Source organism: Falco punctatus (assembly GCF_963210335.1).
Source record: "Falco punctatus genome assembly, chromosome: 12".
Classification (NCBI taxonomy): Eukaryota; Metazoa; Chordata; class Aves; order Falconiformes; family Falconidae; genus Falco; species Falco punctatus.
The window spans coordinates 18,684,440-18,707,983 of NC_137592.1; the positions used below are offsets into that span (position 1 = coordinate 18,684,440).

A 23,544-nucleotide genomic window follows, 5' to 3' on the forward strand; every position below is an offset into this window, starting at 1 on the left:
GCTATCAACAGTTTCTTAGGGTAAAAACTAGCAAGTCAGTTCTGCTCTAGTCACTTCCAGAAGGCCAGAGGCATTTGTACCTGTGAACAGAGGGGAAAGACTGAACTAGAGTGAAAAAACTGGGAATGGAGGCAACCACGCTGACAATGCATTTGTAAGTTCTGTTATGAGCTTCATCCAGTAATTACACAGGCTTGTTGCTCCCTGATAAAAAAAAAAATCTCAAAGAGCAGAACTCCTGATCTCTGTCACTCTCACACCTCTTCTGCGTGAAAGCAATAAGCCTTTCACAGCACTGATTTTAGGAGAATAGCCTTGCTCCTCCTCTGCTTGCTCTCCGACTGATGCACATGGGATCCCTGTCCACAATAAGCAGTGGGAAATCGCTTCTTAGTCGACCTCTTTGGGAAGCGGGTTTCTATCCTCACTCTCTCTCCCCGACAATGGTTTTAATTGGGGATCACTGATAGTCTTGGAGGTGTCTAAGGGGGGGTCTCCTCCGCCACCTCTGAGCCCTGACTGCTGAGTGATGGGGGCGGTGGGACTCTGCACAGCGCAGCTGGTGCCCCCTCCTAGAGCCCCTCTGAGCAGCCATCAGTGGCTGCTGGCTCTGTGCCCGGGCTGCCCCTTTCTGGAGACGGTCTCCAGGTGGGGTCAGGAGGGAAGCAGGGGAACACTAGGACCACATCATCTCCATTGTGTAGTCTCACATCTCCAACTGCTCTTCTGTTTCCTTCCAGGTTCAGGCCTCCATCCCTTGTGCGCTGGCCCGTACAGGGAGATGCTTTGGGGACAGCAGCCTCCACGAACCAGAACAGCTGCTGAGCTGCGACCCAGCCACACACATCCTCTGCCTGACGTGCTGGTATTGCTTCTGCTGATCTAAACTACAGCAAGTTTTCATTCTGTTTCAGCAGCAATAAAAAACACAGAAAACATCCCTTAAATTACCCATCCCTTTCCTACCAGCATGCCTGTGTCCTCGCAAAGCGCAAAGTCAAACCAGGGCTGCTGAAACTACTCATTAGAGCTCTCTGTGCCATGCATGGCAGCTGCAGTATTTGCAGTGAAGTGTCTAAGTGGCTTTTGGAGCTCGGTAATGGCGTGCAGATACTTGGACCTATGGGTTATTTGTTCAAGTAGTCTTGGTCAACAGTAATCAGAAGTTAGTGACTTATAGACATTGTTGTCCACTTAAAATGAATAGGCAGTCACAGCTCTGTTCCTGATAGTTCAGCTGTCTCACCTGAAAAGCACAATTGTAGCCTCACAGTAGAGTCTTAAGATACACTAGGAGCCCTTAGTTAGCTAGTTAGTTACATATTTATTATTTCAGTTGTACCATGCAGCAAGATTCTTCAGAAAACTATATGGACCTAAAAAGGCTGCATAGAATGGAGTGGAGTTTGTTTTCAAACAAATATAACAGATCACATCCCAAATTCCTACTGCTTGGCTTTAGGGCCTATTTATTATTAGAGTTTTCACCAAGGAGTGCCCTCAAACAGCCCGAAGCAGGTATGGCTGCTAAATGGGGGAGCCTTTAGCACTAGTGGATGGATTGCTTATCTGCCCTTCCAGGTTTAGCCCATAAAAAAGTTTTAGGAGGTGAAGCAGGGACGACTCCTAGATCAGGAAGAGGGGGTTTTGTGGGAGTGGTACCAATGCACTCCCAGCCTTCCGATGTACCACGCTGTAGGGGGAGGATACAGGAGCAGAGGTGGGCTTGGCCTCAGCACAGGGACCACACCAGGCTCTTAGGCTTATGCAAGCTTAATGCTGGGAGTCATTCTAAGAGGCTTGCTGTAGAAATGGGTGGTGGGTATGTGATATAACATGACTGTAAGATAAACCCTTATTCTAAATGTGCCCCATGTCTTTGTGTACTTAAGTACTTCTGAAAAATCTGAGCATTTTTCCTTTCCTCACTGAGTTTGCAATGCAAAGAATTGGTACGTGGTTGAGGGTTATCAAAAATTACCAGTATTGAGAGGTCTATGGCCAGGCTGACTTCTCTTAAATATAAGTCTGTCAGCCACAGATGTGGTCTTTCGTGGTCAGAGCTGATGTAGACTGACAGAACAATGCTGAGCTTTACCCTTCTGTGGACAGACAGAGACTGTCAGGCTTAAAGCTGTCAGTGCAGCTCTTTTAATCAACACAGAATTTATTCAAGAGTTTTAGAATGGGGAGATAACCAAAGGAAGATAAACAGTAACAATTTGATCCTAGGTGGTTAAGATACCATTCTTTTTTAAGCAGTTACATCTAGGATATTTTGTTCAATTGTAGGACCCACTTCACCTGAAATATATTGAAATGGTAGCCAAAGCTCAGAAAACTGTGTTAACATTAATCATGGAGAAGAGAGGTAGGACATCTATGGAGAGATAACCATCTGCAAATAATAAAAAAGGGCATACCTCATGGACAGAGGAAAAGGATTGAATCTGTGAGAGAAAAAATTAAAAGAAAAATATTTTAGGCTGAGCAGCACAATATCAAAGCAAGGACTTCCAAGAACAAAAATGTTGTAAAGAACAAACTTGGACTCAAACAAAACTGCAAATTTTAATAGCTCTTTCTTCTTTTTGTTCTCTCTGATTTATATCAACCATCCAACACAGTAGTAACAGTATCTCCTCCCCCTGAAAGTCAAAGGTGAAATATGGATGGATTTTCAAACAGCAAAATATGAAACCTGTTAAACAGAGTAGCTGAATACGCCCTTATACAACCTGAATAGAATTTCATAGGCCCCTAATAAACTAACAGGAGCGTAGGTGCAAATTTGGGACTTGGTAAATCTTGCACTGAAAAACCACACAACAGTGCGTTTCAACAGCCGATGAATAAAAAACGTGTAAGAATCTGGAATCCAGGTGTTAGGGGTGAGCATATAGAGATGAGTGATTGACTCTGTTGTGTTTAGTCATTTGGGGATCTCAGTCTATATTCACCAGAGATGGTCCTAAGACTGAGATCACCAATCTAATTTCACTTGGCTAGGCATCAGTCTGGAAGGAAGTATGGTCCCTAATGTAAAGACCACTGCTTTATTTAGTAAGCCACGTAATCCTCTTGTGTAACATGAGCAATAATATCACGTTACATACACTGTAACTAACAAATTACCAAGATTGATCTTGTAAATCCATAGAGAGAATGACAATTTACTACCCCCCTGCAAAGTGTTTGTACAATCCAAGCTACAGTTCCTAGCACAGAAGTAGAAAAAAACATCATTAGGCAATTATTGCAAACATTATTTTGATTTCTGCAGAGGTTGTTCTTTTTTAACCTGGTTTTTCAGTTGCAATTTAGCCAAAGACCACTAATAAATGCAGACAACCTCTTAGAAAAACTGTTAACTTGCTATACAGCTGTTAGGAAGAAAAAAAAACTTTGTGATTTCCAATACATGATTTAAACTTGTTTTTCATTCTTAACATTCACATATTTTAAATGGACAAAAATGCCTCACAGCCGAGAAAGAAGAGCAATGAAGAAAGCCAGATTTCTATATTTAAAAGGGATGTGTTTCTCATTAATATGATGGAAAGATTATTCAGGTTTTATATTTTTCCTATTTGTAGGATAGAAACTGATGTTAGTACAACAATATTTGAAAAGATATGCTCTAATAGTACATTTGAATTCTCAGCTGGGGCTGAAATCAATATCAAAACAGAACACTGTGGGTAAGAGAAGAAACATTAGCAACCAAAATAAACCTTTTAGATAGAGGTGTGTACAAGCATGTGTGCAGTTTCGCAGCCCTTGGGTTGCCACAGCCTGACCCTTAACTATGTCACCTACCAGCAGTGGCTGCCGAAAGGAAATGTGGGCTGTTGAGTAAGAATCAACCCAACATACCATGCCGCTTCCTCAGACTCTTCAATTCCTTCTTTCTTTTCCCTCACACAGTCATCAAAGCCGATCTCTGCACATTTGGAGCTAAAACATCCTAAAGCTGAGCACTGCAGAAACAGATTCAGGTATTTGGACACTGAAAGATATTCACAGGTTGTTAGAACAACAGGTTGTCCTGCCTGGATTGTCCCATCTGTTTCAGACAAACCTATGCTGAGAGGTTATCACATATGCCCTGTCCTTGTCCAGCAGCTTTGTGGGTTGTCAGCCAGGGCAGGTGATAGGAATAACGATGCTCCCTACATTTCTGTGGGAGACAGTAAGGGCAGGACTGCCTTTTACTGTTGTTTCCCTCCCAGGAAGCACCAAGATGGTAAGGTATCACATCGCTTTACACTCCTTGCTTATATACTTTTATCAGCAGAAGTCTCCAGTGTGCATTTACACAGTTTGATCTCTTGTTTGAACTGATATAATGTCGCTGATAGGGCAAGACAGGTCTTTGGGCTAAAAATGTAAAAATTCAGTTTAGTTTTTTCTTATGAAAAACTGTGATACTGATGCTGATTATTTCCCAGCAACAATTCTGCAGGTACACAGGGAAGGATAAATTCAGATGCTATGTAAACTAACATAAAAGTTACCAATATATTTTTCTATTTTTGAAAGTAGACTAAAAGAGCTCTAGAGCAGTAATTTTGTTCGTGGTTAAATTCTAACTTTTCCCCTTATCTCTGGCTAAGGGACAGCTCCTCTGCACAGTTCAGCTGTAGCCCTCGAATGAGCCTGTATGGGAGAATAGCTTGCTTCTGAAGAATGAACACTGGAGAAGAGAAATCTGGGGGTTTTTTCTGACTCTGCTGCTGAACTCAGGCCAATTAATTTACCTCTCTGTGCCTTGATTCTTTCCCCATCCTGTTTCTTTTACAATTTACATTCTTTAGGATATGGGATTCAGTCTTACTACGCATTAATATGGCCCCTGGTGCAATAGTTTCTCACATTTAAAAGTAATACGCAAGTAGGAGTCAGTCCTGATGCTATTGCAGCCAAGTGGCAAGAAAAGGCCACTTTCTTTGCCCCCCCCCAGATTTTTAGCTGCTATAAACACCTCTCCTGTACCTACGGCTCAGCATGGAGGCGGCAAGTGGTTTCTGTTTTTCTTGCAAGACACAATATATTTTCTAATCCTGTACTTGCTCTTCTGGAATTACTGAAATGAGTAAAAGTTTACAAACCTCAAGTGGAACGCGTTTAGTATGAAAAAAAAAAAAAAAGAAGAAGAAGAAGAAGAAGAAATTGCTCTTAAGAGAATCATGGGAAAGTTCAGACAGAGAGTGCTGATTTGACAAGTCAGATCTGTGTGTGAATTTGCTGTCTAACACCATCCTAGCAACGTTGTCACTCCTGTCACTGATAATATAGCCAAGGACAAGATCTGGAGTGGTAAGGTGCACATTTCCTAGGTCTTTAGGCTTAGGTAGTTTGTTGGAGGCTGTGCAATCCTGTTAAACTCTGAGATGCAAAATCCAGTTGCTCTCAAAATTCATTGCCAGTGGCGGTGACAGATGCTTTTTGGAATGACACCCAGTGAGCTGTGAAACTCATGTAGTCAAGTAGTTGTCCACTTGTCCCTACTTCATGTGTTATGGGAATATGTTTACACTCACGCTGCCTTGATTTTTTTTTTTTTTTCAGCTGGATGAAGTGTTTTACAGATGCAGCATTGCACACATTGCAGAAGGTGGTACACTAAAGTTTGGGCCCACACAGTGGGCAGTTCTTCCTTGTTTTTTCTAGGGGGTTTTCCTCCCGGGTTAATCAGTTAACTATTTGTGGGGTACAGTGGATTTAGGTATTAAATTTATCCTCTCAGACGCTAGTGGGGTAAACATGATGGAGATGACATCCCCGGCCTTGATCTTAAGACAGGTCAGAGCAATCATTTTAGTGACACACAAGCTGAAGCTGAGGGTGCAGATACTTCATTGCAGTTTGGAGACTCCCACAACCCCTGTTGGTGGGCATCCACTTCTGGCTGAGGTCTGTGCCCTAAGATGATCGGCGTGATTGGCTTACATCTCTTATGCAGGCTAAGCAGCTCATCTTAACCACACCTGGGGTTTGTGTGAAGGCATGGACAACTGCCGATGGTGTCTGCAATGGATCAGCATCCCAATACTCCATCTTCCTGGTAGCTTTTTTCCCTGAATGCTGGCAGAGAAGATGTTTTTCCTACCATGGTAATTCTTCCCATTTTTCTACTCCACTTTAAGAATCATTATGATTATTGTGTTTGTTTGTCTTGTTCCTTATTGCATTCAGAGAAAACAGATTCTTTTTCCTTGGACTGAAGAATTAGATCCTAAGGTGTCTTGTTACTGTAGACACATGCACATTACATACTTGCTTGTGCTCGGTATCATTTTATTATACTATGTTCCCTTTAAGGGACTGAAAATACCTTTGCAAATTTTCTTCTCTGGATTTTCTCATTCTATATTGCTTCTCTCATGGCGCTTAAAAAAAAACACATTAAAGAATGTTGTAGGGCAGAGGCAAGTGGAGCTGTAGAAGAGGGTATGTCAGTGCATGGAAAGGTGTGCTCTGCTTCAGTGTACTTTGAGTTACTGTAATGACTCTCAATAAGGGGCTCACTTTTCTGTTGTGTGTCTTGAATAAGGATTGAACTCAGGAACTATAGTACCACAGGGAGTATCCAAATTTAGGATAACAGAGGCTGTTCCTCTTGTAAATCTGGGATAACTCCTTTCCAAATCCCTTTTGAGCTGGCAGAGATAAAAGATAGTCCAGGGAGCCTAGTGCAGCCTCGGACTTTTCTGTAGACTTCCAGATCTGGGAAAATCATAGAATCTTATTTTACCTTCTTTCCCTCTTCGTCTGTAAAATGGGAATGAGATTTCACTACCTCAGAGGTGTACCATAAGTTTGTGTTAAACTTTGTGAGAAGTTCAGATACTAATAATAGAAAATTTGTAAATCCTTACAGTGGGCAGATGTTTGTGCCTAGGAATATTAGGAAATAAATATATATAGACTTTAAAAAATGAAGCTTCTGTACTTTTTCATTGTAGAGATGACTAACAAAAGGTTTGTCTAGAAAGCGGTTTATTTGGAATAGTTCAGAAAAAATTAAAATTGAGAGGTATCATGAAGTTGGGGAATTTCCCCCTTCCAGAGGAATTATTTTGTGTTAGTGATACACAGTCCAGTTATTCTCCAGCTGTCTTTCATCTCACACTTCCAGTAGACTGTTTTGTCAGTTTGGAAAACCTCAAATAGCCCACAAAGATGAAACCTCTGCAGATGATGGTTCTCTGCAGAAGAGTCATTTGTTTTGATTCTTTGTTTGTATTCCACAGCTGTCCTTTGCAGCAGCCTGGGCTACAGGCTCCTTCCCAGCAGCCTTTCAGGTTAATATTTAAAGAAATCTTGGGAACTTTTTATATTGAAGTACAAAAAAAAAAAAGAAAAAACCAAGACAACTGTCATATCAGGATGTACTTGGGAGCTCCCAAATAGGAGAACTGAGCCCACCAGCTTCTCCCTGGGGCTGGACCCAAGAGAAGGAGAAGGATGGTGTTGGTGGGCAGTTTTATGAAGTGAGACGTGATCAACCAGAAGGACACCAACAGACAGCGCGTTTCCTAAACCTCCAGGGAAGATCCCTGCTGTAAACCAGCACTAGATTTCCCTCAAGCCTCATCCCACACATATCTTTTAACAGAATTTGTTTCCCCTGTTGGCTCCCTTGCAACTAAATTTCAACTCAGAAACTAAACTCGGGCTGGGTTGATTCCTACTTTTTTGTGGGTTTTTTGCTTCCATCCTGATATATGCATTTATGATAACGGGACAGAAATGCAAGTCTAAGATTTCCTAGGTTTTGAGACTATCTTGTGTGCCAATTCTCTTGGCGAACTGGAGAGAGAAAACTTATCTGATTAACAAATGTAAAATCCAGGACACAGAATACCCTAATTCAGGCATGAAACATCCCTCTTGGAGCATGCTGTGCTCTTATCTGCTCAGTGCTTTGTGCTCAGTTCTGTGTGTGAATGGGCGCAGTGTCTGCTTTCGTTACAGAGTTCTCCTAAACGCAGCATCAACTCAGATGTAAAAGTGATACATTACCTCCGCTTGCAGCATCAGTGACTCCAGCGCTTTCCTTCTGCCAGGCTGTGGGGCAGGGCAGGATGGAGGAGACCTCCCTGGTGAGGGTGATTGGTCCCTGTCCCTGTCCAGGCAGGGCTGATGGTCTTCTTGCCATGCGATTTTCTCCGGGGTGATCCACGATACCACAGTGCGGGGTGCAGGTGAGGAGGTTGGTGCGTCCCTCTCGTCGCTGAGGAATGTGTCCCACTGGTTGGCACTTCTGCTAGGGAAGGGATGCATGGGTAAAGCTAAATAAGGACTTTAGATGTCAACAGGAAAATCTAGGGTACTCCTCCTTACAGTAAACTTGGAAAAACTGAAAACAGGTGTTTTTAGGGACAGGATCTAAAACAAAGGTGTGCACTTAACTGTTAATTCTGTTAATGAAAGGCAGTGCTACTGAATATGGCATGATAATCTTGGCTAGCATATGAAGGTATTACATGAAGTATTGTGGCTGTTTGAAATACCTTTATATTCATTAATAGCATCTGTTTCCATACTTGCTTAAGGCAGGAGGTGATCAAACTCACGTGTAAGGCACTGGCTGTCTGGGGTGTGGGGAGGACCCCACTGCCTCCTCCTGCGCCTGCACACGCGTGCGCGCACACACACACACACACATGTTGGTGGCTTGAGCACAGGACAGTGACGAGGGGAAAGCATTACGTTAGGCAGAGCCACTCTCCTTGTAGCAAACATCAGGTCTGCCAGTAAGCTTTCTCCCTGTGGTGCGGTTTTCCCCATAGCAGCACCAGTGTCTCTGACCATCCATCCCAGGGTGCTGCTGAACACACACATCTCCCTCCTCCCGGCTCTTCAGCTGGGTGGACTACATGAGTGTATGTCTGCAAGAAATTGTGGGTAGATATCTCACACAGGAAAAAAAAATGCTTTAAATTGACAAATCAGCCCAAACCACTAAGGTTATAACTCCATTTTTTCTCCTTCAAGCAGAACAGTAAAACAGACCTGTTATTGGCAGCTCATTAGCAGTGAGACAGAGGCAATATGTACCATGACATCAGAGTGCTGCTTGACCCACATCTATCATTTCGTTAGAGATCCTTATTCTTGGGCCTTTCCAAATGCCTATAAGACATGCAGAGCGTAAAACTCTGTGGCATAAATAAGATACAGATTTTCTACTTTTTGATGTGTTTAGCACATTTTTGTTACTTCCTTTAATACCGCAGACCTTACATTCTTCAAGCATTAGGAGAACAAAAGGCTAACATGAGGAGAAAAAAAAAAGTATTCAATAAAAAAGTATCGTTCTGTTCACTTACTTAGCATTTAAAATTTAACCTTTCTTAAAGGAAGACAGAATGAACACCACAGCTGAGTAACTTCAGATATAAAAAGTTCCTTCATTAAATCGGTTGTTCTTTAATTCATAATAGAACTTAAATAAAGAATGACTTATAGGCAGCTGTTTCTAATATTGAGTCCCCACCACACATGAAAGGAACATTATTCTTACAGCAGCCTCTCTACCCTTGGGTGTTATCAGCCGAACATGTTTTGAACCCACCTAATGCATTTGAGGTAGCTTGGGTTTATTTTTCTTTCAATAAAATAAATGGTTTTGTAATTAAATTTCTGCACTGACTGTGCTTAATGGCTACATTGACAAGTGCTAATGTATGGGAAGAGAATGAGTTTGAAATGAAACATGCTGTTTTCCAATCTGCAAGCAATTTTGCACTGGGGCAATCAAAATCTTGTGCCAGTGAAACATTTTCATTAATCTGCTAACTTAGCGCACACTGCCCACTCAGCAGCACAAGGACACTTTTTTTTAAAAAACAAAAATATCATGAAGTGAGCCGTTGTTTGAAACCATTTTGTGGTCTCTGGCAGCAGGGCCTGTGGAAATTCGCTGACTTTACACCATGAAATGTTGCAGCTGTCTCAAAAGGGACTGGCTGCTTCAATGTTTGAGTTCTTGGCAATAATTCAGCTTTCAAATCTGTCTCTTTTTTCCCCTTAGCTAAATTTATTTTTGAATAAATCTTCTCATAGAAAATTGAGAGCAGCTATTACATATTTGGACTTCATTTATGAAAACCACTTCAAGTCATCAAGAAGTGCATCAATCCAGCTCCAATGTTTACAATACTTTCATGACTGGGAAACTAAACAATACTGTATTTCCCCCATTATCTTAATTTAGGTAGCACTGCATCACTGCATTTAAACACGAACGTGACTTTTTTTTTTTTTTTTAATTACCAGGCAAACAGAAAGAAAAAAACAAGAACCCTGCAGAGTTTTGCTTTCGTGTAACTTGCTGGAAGCCCGGTGCGGGATGTGGCCACTAGAGGGTTGACTTTCCAGCCAGAATCGCAGCGCTCTTTTGTCAGGGAAAAAGCTTAACGAAAAACCAAGATGAAGCTCTAACACCTTAGGCAGGCATACAGGATTCCAGCTCAGAACAAAATACCCAGCAGCCCACAGTACCCAGGGATATTTTTATTTTTACTTAGGTTGTTATAAGGTGATGTGGACACGGTTATTTTCTTTCCCGTAGGAAAATAACCTAGAAGTAACCAAGAAAAAATTAGCCACGGGCTGGCCTTTAACAGCAGGTACTTTAAGTCAGGAGGTACCTGGGATCACAGTGTTACAGAGGATCATGCTATTTCCTTCACTGTGTACTACTTCATTCGGGACAAATCACTGCTCGGTATTTTAGTCCTTTTCCTGTGTGCAGCACTTGGAGTAAGAGAGCTAAAACAAACTAAAATGTTCCTCTTTTGAACAGAATAATGGAGAATGAAATATTGTCCTGGTGCAGACTTCTTCCATCCAGCAGGAAATTGTACCTCGGGATGGATCACTGTGAAATGAGACATCGCCAACAAAACATCATGTGGTGAGAAGCGTGTGATGAAATGACAAGAATCAACCAATATCGGTGATGTTATAGCTTGTAATAACTGTCCTCATGAGGCTGCTCGATCCATGCTAAATAAACAGAAGTTTTTCAGTTGAGAGTTGCAGTTTGTGTCAGGATCCATTAGCCAAGCCCTAAAGCCAGGAGAACGTACAATATGGGAACTTTCTGTATCTTTTCTATTTAAAGGGTGGTTATATTTAAATAAGTTCAGATTAGTTGGTTTCTTTCTTTTTTTTTTTTTCATTCCTGTGTCTCCAGCATGGTGTCTGTACTGTGGGATTGAGACGTGGCACGGAGAACAGATTATTGCAGCCGGGCTCCCTGCACAAGGCACTAGGAAAAAGCATGCTCGGAAACCTCTTTCACTCTGAAGCAGAAGTGGAAAGGACAGTCCACTGGATCGGGCAACTTAAATGCAGAGCTATACAAAATAGGCATTGAAGTAAACTAAAGCATCACCTTTTACGGCTGTGACTCATCTGAGCTACCGGAGAAATTCTAAGGTAATTCAAAATGAGTATCTAGCTACTGAAGAGTGGGTTGATACACAGGTACAGGAGGGATGAAATGCTGATTAAATGTAGCAAAATTCTAAGTTAGAACAAACTGTAGGAGGGGACATTTAGAGGGTTGTGGAAGCAGGTTAGCAATCGGACTGCAGACTCCAGTGGGGATCTGGGACACTTACCTAACAGCAAGAGATTGCCCTCAATCACCACAGTGGGTGTCCCATGCCTGGCATAAGCATGAAGGATATTATGAAATGAGCAGGAATCCCAGAGAAACACCTCTCTGAAGTGTTTGCTGAGGCCAAAGGGCATGGACATCCTCCCCTGGAGGTAGCAGAAGAAATCAGCATGCCGTAATGCAGCAGATACATTTATCCAACCATAAATTGCCCAGGCAAAGATGCGTGCGGTGTGAACAGGGACATCAGCTGAGCAGTTCCTCCAGGGGAGAGGAGGAGCAGTGAAGGCCAGAAGAGATACCTCTGTGTAGGCAGGGAAACGTGAAGGGAATTTGGGATTCTCCACAGAGGAGAATGTTTCCAGACAGAATGGTTCCTATGCCTGTGACAAAGGAAACCTTGGTCTCTTTTCCTACAGCTCAAGCAGAGGACCTGGGCATACCCATCTTGGTGGTAGAAACATAGCAACTTTCAAGCGTCAGGTTTACTTTAACCCCAAACGACACAGAACAGGTATGTGTTGGTTAGGATACAAAACAAAAGAATACAACACACCCAGACACTGTTAAGGAGGAGTATAGTCTTGGCAACATGGAGTCCATCTTGACAGACACTGAATTTCTTTGTATACACAGTTTAGAATTTTCATACAACCAATTGTTTCAATATAATCTCCCTAAAAATTATCGATTAGGAGGAAAGCACAAGAGGCCTACAGCAGTATTTTGAGGTGCTGCACGCTGAGATTTGTTGACAATGATACTGCCATAAGAGACAACGAATTTTGAAATACAATACGTCTGCGGTGGCTTAGATGGAAGCAAAGGATTTGTTTTAAATGACAAAACTTTTATTTTATTGTTCTTAATACTATTGTGATTGTCTTTTCAGACTTCATTTCATGCATCTAAGCACTGCATCTAAGCCAGTGTCAAGCATCTATAGTTACAAAGGGGCTTGTGCAAAGTGCTAATTTCTAACAGTCCAGCTCTTGAATTGGTTGAAAACAAGACTTGGAAACAGTTGTCCAAGAAAACTGAAGTTATCATGTAATAATGCCTGCAGGGGTTCCACAACTGTTGCATAGTTTAGAACAAAATTTGGCACTTCTTGAGGTAAGTCCCAGTAAAGAATATAAAGCGATCACATCTGCCAGTCTGCATGCCTGAGTGAGTGCTGCAGCGTGCTCTGGACTGGGTTTATTCCTCCCTTTAAGATCACAGGCCCCCCCCAAAAAAAATGTTTGTCCATCTAGTATAGCCCTTAGCAAAATCTAGGTTTTTATCAGGCATATCCATGTGCCACAGCAGATGTCTGAAGTAATCTTTATGCGGGGTTGGTGTCTCTCCCATGGGTATATAACGTACTGCAATTATCAATGAATCTTGGACTGACTTTCCAGATTTATGACATCATCTTCTATCACAAAATAGAAGTCCATAACGTGAAAAATCTGTTCCCATTGATTGCAAGAAGTTTAACACTGGAGATTTTTACACAGGATCTGAAAGACCTGTGGTTACAAACAGTCATGGTTTGCATGCTTTTTCTCTGCACGTAATAATGTTATATTTTCATAATTAGGTTCTTGAAAATCCACATACGTACAAGCAATGTGTCCTCTACCTTTGTATTTGTCTAACTGTTTGAAGATAACTATTAATTTTAGAGATTTTTGGTAACTTTTGGTCCCTTCTGGCTCAATATATAGAAAATATAGACTATACCAGTATCAAAGAAATAGTTCTTTGTGTTGCAGAGAGAGAATACATTTTTTTTTTTACTTTCCTCCATTCACATGACCTGATGAGTCAGGCTGATGCACTGATGTTAACCCAACAACAAAGTCAGTTAAAGGGTTAAGCTGTAGTTTTTTGTCACATCCAGGAGAGCCCTGAGATGCAGTGTGGTACAAGTCACCATACCTTCTCTGTATAAGTTTCCAGAAGTAAACTAAGGGTACAATTTTTTTTGAAAAAAGTAGATACCAGCTAGTTTTTTCAACCTACAAACATGTCATTATTTCATATTAATGGAGTATATGGACTGGAAGAATTGTAACAGTAGTGTCCCAGGCAATGACTTTGAGTGTATTTCAGCTCTGTTACAGTACAACTACATACAGTATCATTTCAGTTAATTATTATCTCACATATTTTGTTACCTGTATGAATTCTTTCATTGACAAGAAGAGGTAGCTTTGCAGAAGCACCTCTGCAAAAACTTGCAGACAGACCCCTACAAGTTGTAGGGATAGCTTGGGAAAAAGCAGAGATGCTTACTCAAAATCCAAAGCACAGAAGATTGAAATTGGCATTGGGCTAGAGGCAAGAATTGACCTATAGATATTGAATGAAGGACGTATGGGGGGAGGTTGTAAACAGCCTTGAAAATTATTACAGCTGGAGAAACCCAGAGAGAAATGCGAAGACAGAAACAATATAACTAGTGAGACCCTTAAAACAGCTTCATGAAGTAAGCTTGTCTTTGGCAAAACTATAGGAAAGGATTTTACAATGTTTGAAACACAGAACCTGGGGGTATGGAGGAGGAGTATAGCTGTGTGGGTGCAGTGTATAAGGCTGTACCCCAGAGAATAGCAGAGCAATGCAGATATTAAACTATGCAAATGATTACTTTGCTGCCGTTTTACTCGCATTTTCTCTGCTCATTTTCAAATCAGATTGTGCTGTTGTCAAGTTAGCTACTTTGAGAAATTTCCTGCTCTCTCATGTCACGTGCCATAGTGGGCACGTTACTTCCTAAGAGCCCTCAGAGCACTGCTCAGCGACTGGCGTGAAGTCAGGGAGTGAGGGGGCTCTGGGGTACCACGTGGACGGTAGCCACCGAGACCTGAATATGCAATAGCTACAACGTCAGTAAGTGTCTCATTTCCAAACCGCTGTTACCCGAATATTGTGGCTCAATAGACCAGGCAGCTGTGCTTCCCTTCGGCAGCAGGAAGCTGGCAGCTGAACCTATTTCCTCCTCCATCTCCCACTCAGGCATATTCTTAATGCAAAATCACTCCATTCGTTTTGGGGTATATCCCGCAGAACTGTAATTCCAACCTCCTTAAAATTCAGTTTAGTTCTGGTGTATGGGAACAGTGCAAATGCTATTTTGGGGAGTAGAAAGTGAATTATTTTGCAGGCCTGTCTAAGGATTCCTCCGGCATATAGTTTTCCGTGCAGTTAGATCCGCGCTCAGCATAATCATTCATGTAGGCTATGCTATAACTATTTTCTCCACATGTTGGATTTGAATGATGACTTATTGTTATTATATACTCATGTATATTCCTCTAGTTCCCGGAGGCCCTAGTCAGGACAAAGTTTAGCAAATGCCGTCCTAACGCGTACAAAGGCAGTCCCTTCCCCTGGGTCACAGAAGTGACAGAGAGGGGGGAAGTGAGAGAGACCCAGCATAGGTAGTACCATTGCATACAGCTGTTACACACATTCTCATCTTTTCCCTGACCATGATAGATACAAGAAATTAGTGCCAACTATTCTAATCAGTCCCTTAAGGCATCATTACAAGCTCCTACAGCGGCACAGTAAAGCTTTAGCTAATAGATTCACTGCCTCTGAACTGGGGAAATGTGTTTCCTTATATTATGGGAGAGATTTGGCCTGCAGAGAGAACAAATATATTTTAGACATCACTATGGTAGAATTCACTGCTATTAGAAAAAATGGGGAAAGCTTTTGGACACTCACTATTGCCCTCTAATATGCATATAGCATCACAGAACCAACAGTGCTACTCTGTCTACCCTCAGGTTTACTTCAGGTGTGGAAAAACAGTACAGAGCCAAAATTTGCAGTGTGTTGGTAATTTAGAAATGTGTACAAGCCATAGAAACCATCAGCACTGAAGCAGTGGGCTTGTAATACCTGAGCAGTTGATTTCTTTCCTCCTGTAGCAAACATCCAGCTCACAAACAAGGGAACTCAGGGTGAAAGACTAAAGGAGAACTAAGTATGAGTGTCCTTCTCCCTTACCAATACAGTGCTATAATTAGTACAGAGCAATAGCACCATCAAGCTCCAGCTGAACAATTACATCCCAGAAAATTCAACCAACAAGTATCATATTATAAACAGTCACATCTGCATGGTAACACATAAGTATGCACCAGTGCCATCTAGCCAATCCCCAGCGTATGTCACTTCTACTGCTAGGCAAACCACAAAACCACCCGTTATCAAATAATGTGTTTTACATGCTTGGAGAAATTTGTAGAACCAATGCTAAAAAATTATATATTTATGACAAGCTTATTGTAATCAATAAATTGAGAAAAATTAGTAGTGGAGTATATTAATTAAATGTTATTACATTGGCCATATAAAGCGTACAAAGCTAGCTGTTTAGCCAACAGCCCTGTCATCGTCAAAGCTGTCCTGATGTGATGTCCAGAGAAAGTTAGAGAATCCAGCTGTCTGTGGAATAACTTTCAGAGACAAAAACCACAGAAGTTCAAGGACTTTCCATTGAACTAAGCCAAATATTAAGTACTAAAAAAGCCATTACCTCTAACTAGGGGCACTACATGTTCTGAGAAAGCTGCAGTCTCAAAGTTACAAATATGCAGACCTCCATCCAAGCAAGAGTATTTTGTGTGTCTCAGTTTGATGGTAAAGAGTTCAATAAAAGAAACAGGCTTCCTAGTTTAAAACTTGTACCATGTCTAATATAATGGCGAGGGTAAAATGAACTGTAGTTAATGAGCCTTGGAGTCTCCCAAAGCAAAACCTAGGATCCGAGCAACCAGAATTTTAGGAAGGTTTGCATTTCCATCGGGACTTTGTGCTTCAGCCTCGTTTCTGCGCAGAATGGACATACTATGGCCAGAAAGCATCACTGGAATTAGAAGAATTTTTTCTTCCTCCAGCGTTACTGGAAGCATTTTAGGAGCACTAATGATGTCCTCAGCACATTGAAGGTAACAGGAAGTTTGCTGTGGCTTCAGAGGCACTGGGACTTCACTCTTTGTAACTAAGGGGAGATGAGGCTGGAGGAAAGGGGTAACTTTTAATTAAATCAACTGTCTGAAGTGCAGTTCTCATTGTCACTAGATGGTGCAGCAGAGTAGCTTTACTTTGGATCAGTCGAACTAGAACTTTGGAAAATATCATGCCAAGATGGATTTTTTGCAGAGGTCTTTCAGGACGGTTTCTTTTTTCAGTTTGAGCACTAAGATCTTCTCTAACATTACTTGAAGCTGAAAGAAGATGAGTGCTGCCTATGAGGACTAGCCTAATATTGCTTTGTTTTAGCTAGCTATGCCATAACCAGAAACAGGCGACATCCGATTTATTTAGAAAAGCTGAGCTGTACAGTTGAGAACAAGAGCCTGAAATGTTACATTCATCATGGGAAGGGTTACAGAAAACTTGTGCAGATGATTTGCTGGGTTCACCAAATTTCACACATGAGCTGTGTAGAGGGAAGAAAACCAAGGATGGTTTTAAATATTTTCAGTGGTTCAGAATGAAAAGTTTACATGATACTAATAAGAGATGGGTTTTTTTCCTCCTGTTCTTGTGTTTCTTCCTTTCTTCTTTGTCACCACAGGTACAATAGAAAGCAGAGGGGGTGATGAAATCTAGTGCTGAGGTGGGTCATCTAAGAGTCCTACTCCAACTAGTCCTTATTCATAATATCAAATGATAAATTTCCTTTGAAGTTCTCCCAGCAGCAGTCCATTATCTGTCTAACATCTATGGCTGACAATTTCTAGCCCATACTTCATGTACTTACTGGTACAGCGCCTTCAACACAGTAACAGGATATGTCTTCTGCTGCTTTATATCTAACAGTTTTACAGCTTTAACAATGAAAATGTCTTTCTGCTTTCAGGAAAAGGCCAATTCTAATATTAAAACAACATTTGATGTGCTCTTGATAAGGGAGGCTCATCAAAACATCCAATACTGGAGTTCAGGTCTGAATCAAAACTATCAGATTGTCCTTATTGACTTGGACTGTTGCTTGGGAACTAATTTGTCTGAATTGGGAATACAGATAATTTGGGGATTTGCAATATGTTCTATAGTTTGAACCTACCTCAACAATAAAAAGAGACTCTGCTTTGAAAAGATAATGACACATGATCATCTAAACTATGACTCTGAGAACTTCACAAGATCATTTTATTTTCACTTTGCAAATAATGAGAAAACTGCAGTTTGAAGAACAGTATGAGAACTGTACGGCTGTGTATTGAATTGTACCGGGCTAAGATTAAAAATGCGTACTTTAGGGGTTTTTTCCTTTAGGAGGTTTCCTGCCAGCTCTAGGACAGGATATGATTTTGGAGAGAGAGAGAAGTTAGATTCTTCTGCAGTCCACACAGACATTATTTAAAACCCTTGAGACAGAATAGTAAGAAACAGAAGTAACCAAAGTAAGTCTAAGTGCTAGTTCTCAAATTGCTAAGTCTTCATATAGTAGAACTGATTATATACCACATTTTCATTACCTCAGTATATTCTATAATTTGTTCTGTGAGTCAAACACGTCAAAAGAAGGATATGGAAATTCACTGATGGTGAGATGACTGGCAGCAAGGATGAAGCACGACTCTCTCAGAGACTTGACATATCAGTTGAAGGGGTGAAACTTTTGAACCACAATGACATCAGTCACAATTTGTGTCTTATTGATTATTGAATGAAAAACAAATTGATGCTAGAAGACAATTACTCTGGAGCTCATAACTGGGTCAAATATTCTTGTGAACTGTGTATGTGTGACTGTATCGGTGAACACTGATGCATATTTGGGCATGCAAGAGCACATTCTTCAAGCAAAATTATGTCTTGCTCAGAAAATGCAATGCATTCAGGTATAAATGAAGACGTTAGGGTAGTAAGTGGGGTGGCGACATTTTTCTATTTATTTTCTAGAAGAAAAGAATTACATTCTGAGCAACTCTTTTGAGTCCCATAAAACTACAGCAAGCCAGTTTGTGCTAATAATAAAACAAGAGAAAAACTCGCAAAAGACAAATCTAAATCCATGCCACTAAATCCACACTTAGGTAAGCAATTAGGTATTTTTCAAGATTTTTCTCTTTCTGTCTCTGTGTGTGTATTTAAGTGTATATTTACTATATGAAATCATATATGCATATAGATATATATATAAAAAAAATTGTATTCCACTTGTAGGGGGTAAAAGAGGAGAGGACATGGGAGGGTGACTGTTCAGTGCAATTGGGCATACTGAGCTGAGAGCCAAGTGATGGTGTGTATTTAGTTTTTAGAGTGCAAGTGGGGGAGTGAATGCATTTGGGGTAGGAAATACAGTCCTGACAAATGGAAGAGAACCGGATATATTTTTTAAGGATTTTGAAAACTTGTTTTATAGACTGTTTTGTCTTCATTTGGATCCAGTTCTGCAGTGGTGAAGTGAGAAGAGGCTAAAAAGATCTGGGGATGATTGTATGTGGGTATTTTGGTCCATGTCATTCTCATGTGTCATCTTGAAATGTGGAGAAGAGCTTCGGGAGGCGCATGAGGAGGAAGGGTGATACTAAGCTGTGCATCTGGGCTACAAAGAAATAAGAGTTGTTAGCCAAGGGGTGAGGATGGGTAGCATTGGATGAAGGTGGTGTCCTGGACATTGTGGCTGTGTTGCAAGAAGGCTTAATTGTGTGAAAGACTGTGTGCTTGAAATGGCCAATTTAAATTTGCGCTTATGGGCCCATTCAGATGTTGCTGTGCTCCAGACAATATTATTGAAGGTCTCAGCCATCAGAGAGCAGAAAGACAATGCACATCAAAATGGAAAATTAGTATAGGCATTCACATAATAAAATCCACTAATCCAATCATAACTGCACAACCGCTACATTCTGTTACAGTCTGGAAAACAAGATGTGTATCCCATGAGGCAGTCACAGAGGGCAATAATTCAAAATAATTTCCATCACTTGGTATGTTAGAATGCCTAATTATGAGCAACCTTATATTCTAAGGTTGCTCACATTTTATCTCAGGAAATTAAAGGAGACATTTGAAAAAGGTAAAGGAAGGCAAACTTTTTGAGCAATTAGTTCCATTTTACCTAAGAACTTCTAAAATGCAGAATCTCTGCTAATAATTGTTACACATGATCAGTTTTGATGTCTTTCATTACATTTGTTTACCATTTAAGACACATTCTCTGCAGTTTAGCCCCAAAGAAATTTTGTTTAGCATAGTGGAGGCTGCTAGAAATGGTACTAAACCAATACCACATCCACTACAACATCTTGCCATGGCAGAACTGCTCTGAGTTACATGCCTTCAGATTTAAATTTCCAAAGTTAATATGTTGTGCACTATTTCTATTGTGAGGCTTTTCCATAGCCTAATAAGTTATCTCAGCCACAAGAAGTTTTGCTCATATTCAGCCCTTTCTTAGTACTGTCTCACTGCTCCCAGGTCCATCCAACATTAACGTCATCCTTCCCTTCTGCTTGGTCAGCAATTCAGAAGCATTTAGATAGCCCTGGTCGCTGGCCCCTTCATCACTGACACCACCACCACCAAGGATGAAATCCTGTTAAAGCCACGAGTGTGTGACCTGTGTAAGGAGTTAGGGAGGGCTCCTATGGGTCTGGTTGCGTTTTAAAGCTTCAGGTCATGTGCAGGCTCCATGAAGGGCTGCTTTCTCCCTGGGGTCATGCTCATGCTCTGCAGAACATTCTTTCCCACTTTCCCGCCCCTGCCTGTTATGAACCGTGATGAAGGACAACATCCAATACCTGACACGTCTGAGAGTAGTATTTTTGCTCCTCCTCCATCTCTGTCCTACACACCCCTGGCTTTCATTCCCTTTGGGAGGAGTTGGGACAATGGCAGTCAGTGACTTCTACCATTACCTGTAACATCTGGAATATTAAAAATAATCAGTGTTGCAAGAGATAGTGAAGATGAAAAATGATACATGCTAGAGATAACCATTAATAGGTTTATTATAATTTCTTACGTGTGACTTTTTGGGTTAGGACATTTGATCCCAATATCAATAGCTTCTCTGTCCCCAGGGAAAAAACTGAATGCTTTTGCTTTCTGAACTAGTCACTATTTATAATATGCATACCCTTTATTACAATCATTTATTTTTTTCAACATTTTATGAAGTGTGCTTATTAAATGAAATGGTAAGTCTGGCACTGGCAAGTCTCTTGTGCACTTTTTTTCGCATTTCCTTTCTTTTGGCAGGTCCGTGGAAAGGGAGTAGGTTTCTGTGGGCTGTGCATGCTTTTCCACCCTTTTTCAGGATTTGTCACATCTCCTGGAAGGCCTTATAACTCACAAAACATGATTTTATATCCCAGCAATTTGCCAAGTCTTGTCAAATCCTAACATTTTTGTTGGCAACTACTTGCATCTCTCGGCTGAAAGGGAGTAACTTAGATCATCCAGTCACAATGCTGTTCTTTGGATACCTTTTGATGGTCAAAGTGTTAGTTTTGATACATGGTTTAATCTCTGCTTGTAAGGGGCTGTCCACTATATTTCATGTCCTCACTCAGTGAATCTTTTGCAATGTGGACATTCTGCTTCATCAGCTGATTTTCCAGTTTTACACGTCTGCACTTACAGTCCCACTTCTCTCTGAAGAAAAATGAATGATCTGAGGAAAAAAAAACTTTAAAAATTAAATAGAGGCAATATTTCTTGCTTCTTTCCAATACAGTTCCTTTGTTAGGTACAGTTGCAGTGACCTCTGCCATACTGTAAGGCAGACAATAGAGTGAGCTGATCAGATATTTACTTTTTTGGAAGATGTTTTTTCATCCTGTTTATTTTTAACTCGTGCCTGTCACATTAGTGCAACAACCACAAAACTTCAGCTCTTGGGGTGTGGAATAGCAGTTATTTCAATCTTTAGAATAGGAATAAGTTTTAAGATGAGTTATTGTTCATTACAGCTTGTTCAAACCACTCTGAGTGAGAGAATTTTTGATGGTTTTAAATACCTAAAAAATAAAATAATTCTCATCTTTTCACTGAACAAATTAGTGGTGACAAAACCAAGAGGATATGGGATTTCCTCAAGTAGGATCTGTGAAGGCAGTATTTATTGGTTTTGGTTACTAGCTCAAATAGAAGTGAGAAATTTTAATAATAAGCAGCGCAACAGATGTTAGATCGCTACGTCTAGTCCTGCCATATGCTCTTTGTTATGAGTCATTCTGGATGCCATCCATCCCCGTACCAGCGCTCGCTGGAAGCATCAATCTGTAGCAGGGAGAGCAAACCCAGGCATATGCACAGGAACAGCTGGGGGGGTCTGCCTATCTCCTCAGCTCGTTCAGAAGGGGGGGGTGCAAGAGCCGGGCTGCGTTTACATTCACCGCCATCTATACATGACCCAGGCTGTGCTGGGTCCTGCTTAATTGGTACACAGCAAATGAGGAATCCACTTCTGGCAGTTATTTTTAGTTGTTCCTTGTGACACCTCAGGATAGCAGTAGAGCCTGACCTCCCTCTGAAATGAAGCACTCTTTGCCCTTTAGCACAGAGTTGCTTAAATTCATTTCAAGCATGAATGTATTCACCAGCCTCTGTCCGTGTCATATTTTCAAGGGAAAATTAGGATGGTACATAGTCACACTTAGTCTATACAAGGAGCTTGTGCTTAAATTTGTACCCCAGATGGATTCTGTCCTTTTTTCTTTCTGTTTGAAAGCAAACACCCTGCCTTTTCATGCACTAGTGCAGTCTTGTGTATCAGTGGTAGGGAAGAGGAACAGATGCCAGAGGAGCTGGAGGAATAGAAAGGACAGGCTGCTGCTACCTCTGACAAGAATCATCTCAGGAGATCGTGGGTAAGGAACAGCAAAAGCAACTTTTGCTGGAAGGCAACCACGAGTATTTTTCTTTCAGTTTGAGGAAAACCTCACTAGCTGTTAAAAACCAAGCTATGCACTTTAAAATTGGGAGTTATTTCAGCAATGAATCCTTGATGATAAGTGCAAGCATCGAACTGTCTTTCCTTCTCTCTCTGTGCCTTCTTTCCTTAAGCCTCCTCCCACCCCAAGGGAGGAGAAAAAAAAAAAAGTCTATTTTCAGCTATGGATACATGTCTCTAGCTGCTCCTCAGTGAGAATTAGTAATTGAGATGTTCATCTGGTCAGAGCGAGCAAATTGGAAATCCCTGCGTACCTTTGCCATGCGAGGGCAGAGCTGGCTGGGCATGCAGCAGGAGGCGGGCAGCCCCAGTTGTCCCCAGGTCCCCAGGACTCCAGCATTCCAGAACACAAGAAGAAGGAAGCTGTTGTGCAGCAGAGGGGAAGTGGGAAGTAATTTACTTTAAAGGATTTCATGCTTTGCTTCAGAAAACTGGCTAAAATGCTGATGTGCTTTTGAGAGGAAATCTCAAGATACTGCCATGGTACCAATATTTTCGGTCACTTAAAGTAGCTTACTGAGGACCCAACCAGCTTTAGTTCCTTGACATATGTCTAAACTTCAGTGAAAGTGAGTCATATCTAGATTTTTTTTTTTTCTGGTGGCAAATCTAATTTTTACTGCCTTGCGCCCTGCTGTGCTGGTTGCACTGCGTTGCAATCTGATCCCTGGAGGTGCTGAGTGGTTCTCTCAGCACCTACACATCAGCGTGGCCTCTGCACTCAATCCTGCACTGTACTTGACTGCATAAGGCCTCTGGTGCTTTACGTACAAGAGAAACACCATCACGTCAGAGAACTGTTCATATACTGACATACAGTCCTGGTTCTGAGCATGTTTCAGAATGATGCAGGGTACCTGTGCACCCTTAGAAGCCAGAAATGGCTTGGTCCAGAGAAATATTTCTAATTAATTTAATAGAATACATATTACAAGCATGGTGATTACTTTTTTTCTTCCTATCAGACTCAATTGTACCAAATTTTCTA

At 41.2% G+C, this 23,544-nt stretch overlaps 1 long non-coding RNA gene across 3 annotated transcripts in view; it reads left to right on the forward strand.

Annotated features, from left to right (window-relative positions):
• The window catches only part of LOC308072035, a 120,474-nt gene that overhangs the window by 62,178 nt on the left and 34,752 nt on the right, over positions 1–23,544 (forward strand). For all 3 annotated transcript variants that reach the window (XR_013931461.1, XR_013931462.1, XR_013931463.1), the window contains one exon: positions 1–23,544. This exon is cut by the window's right edge and continues 6,969 nt beyond it. This is a non-coding gene — a long non-coding RNA (uncharacterized lncRNA).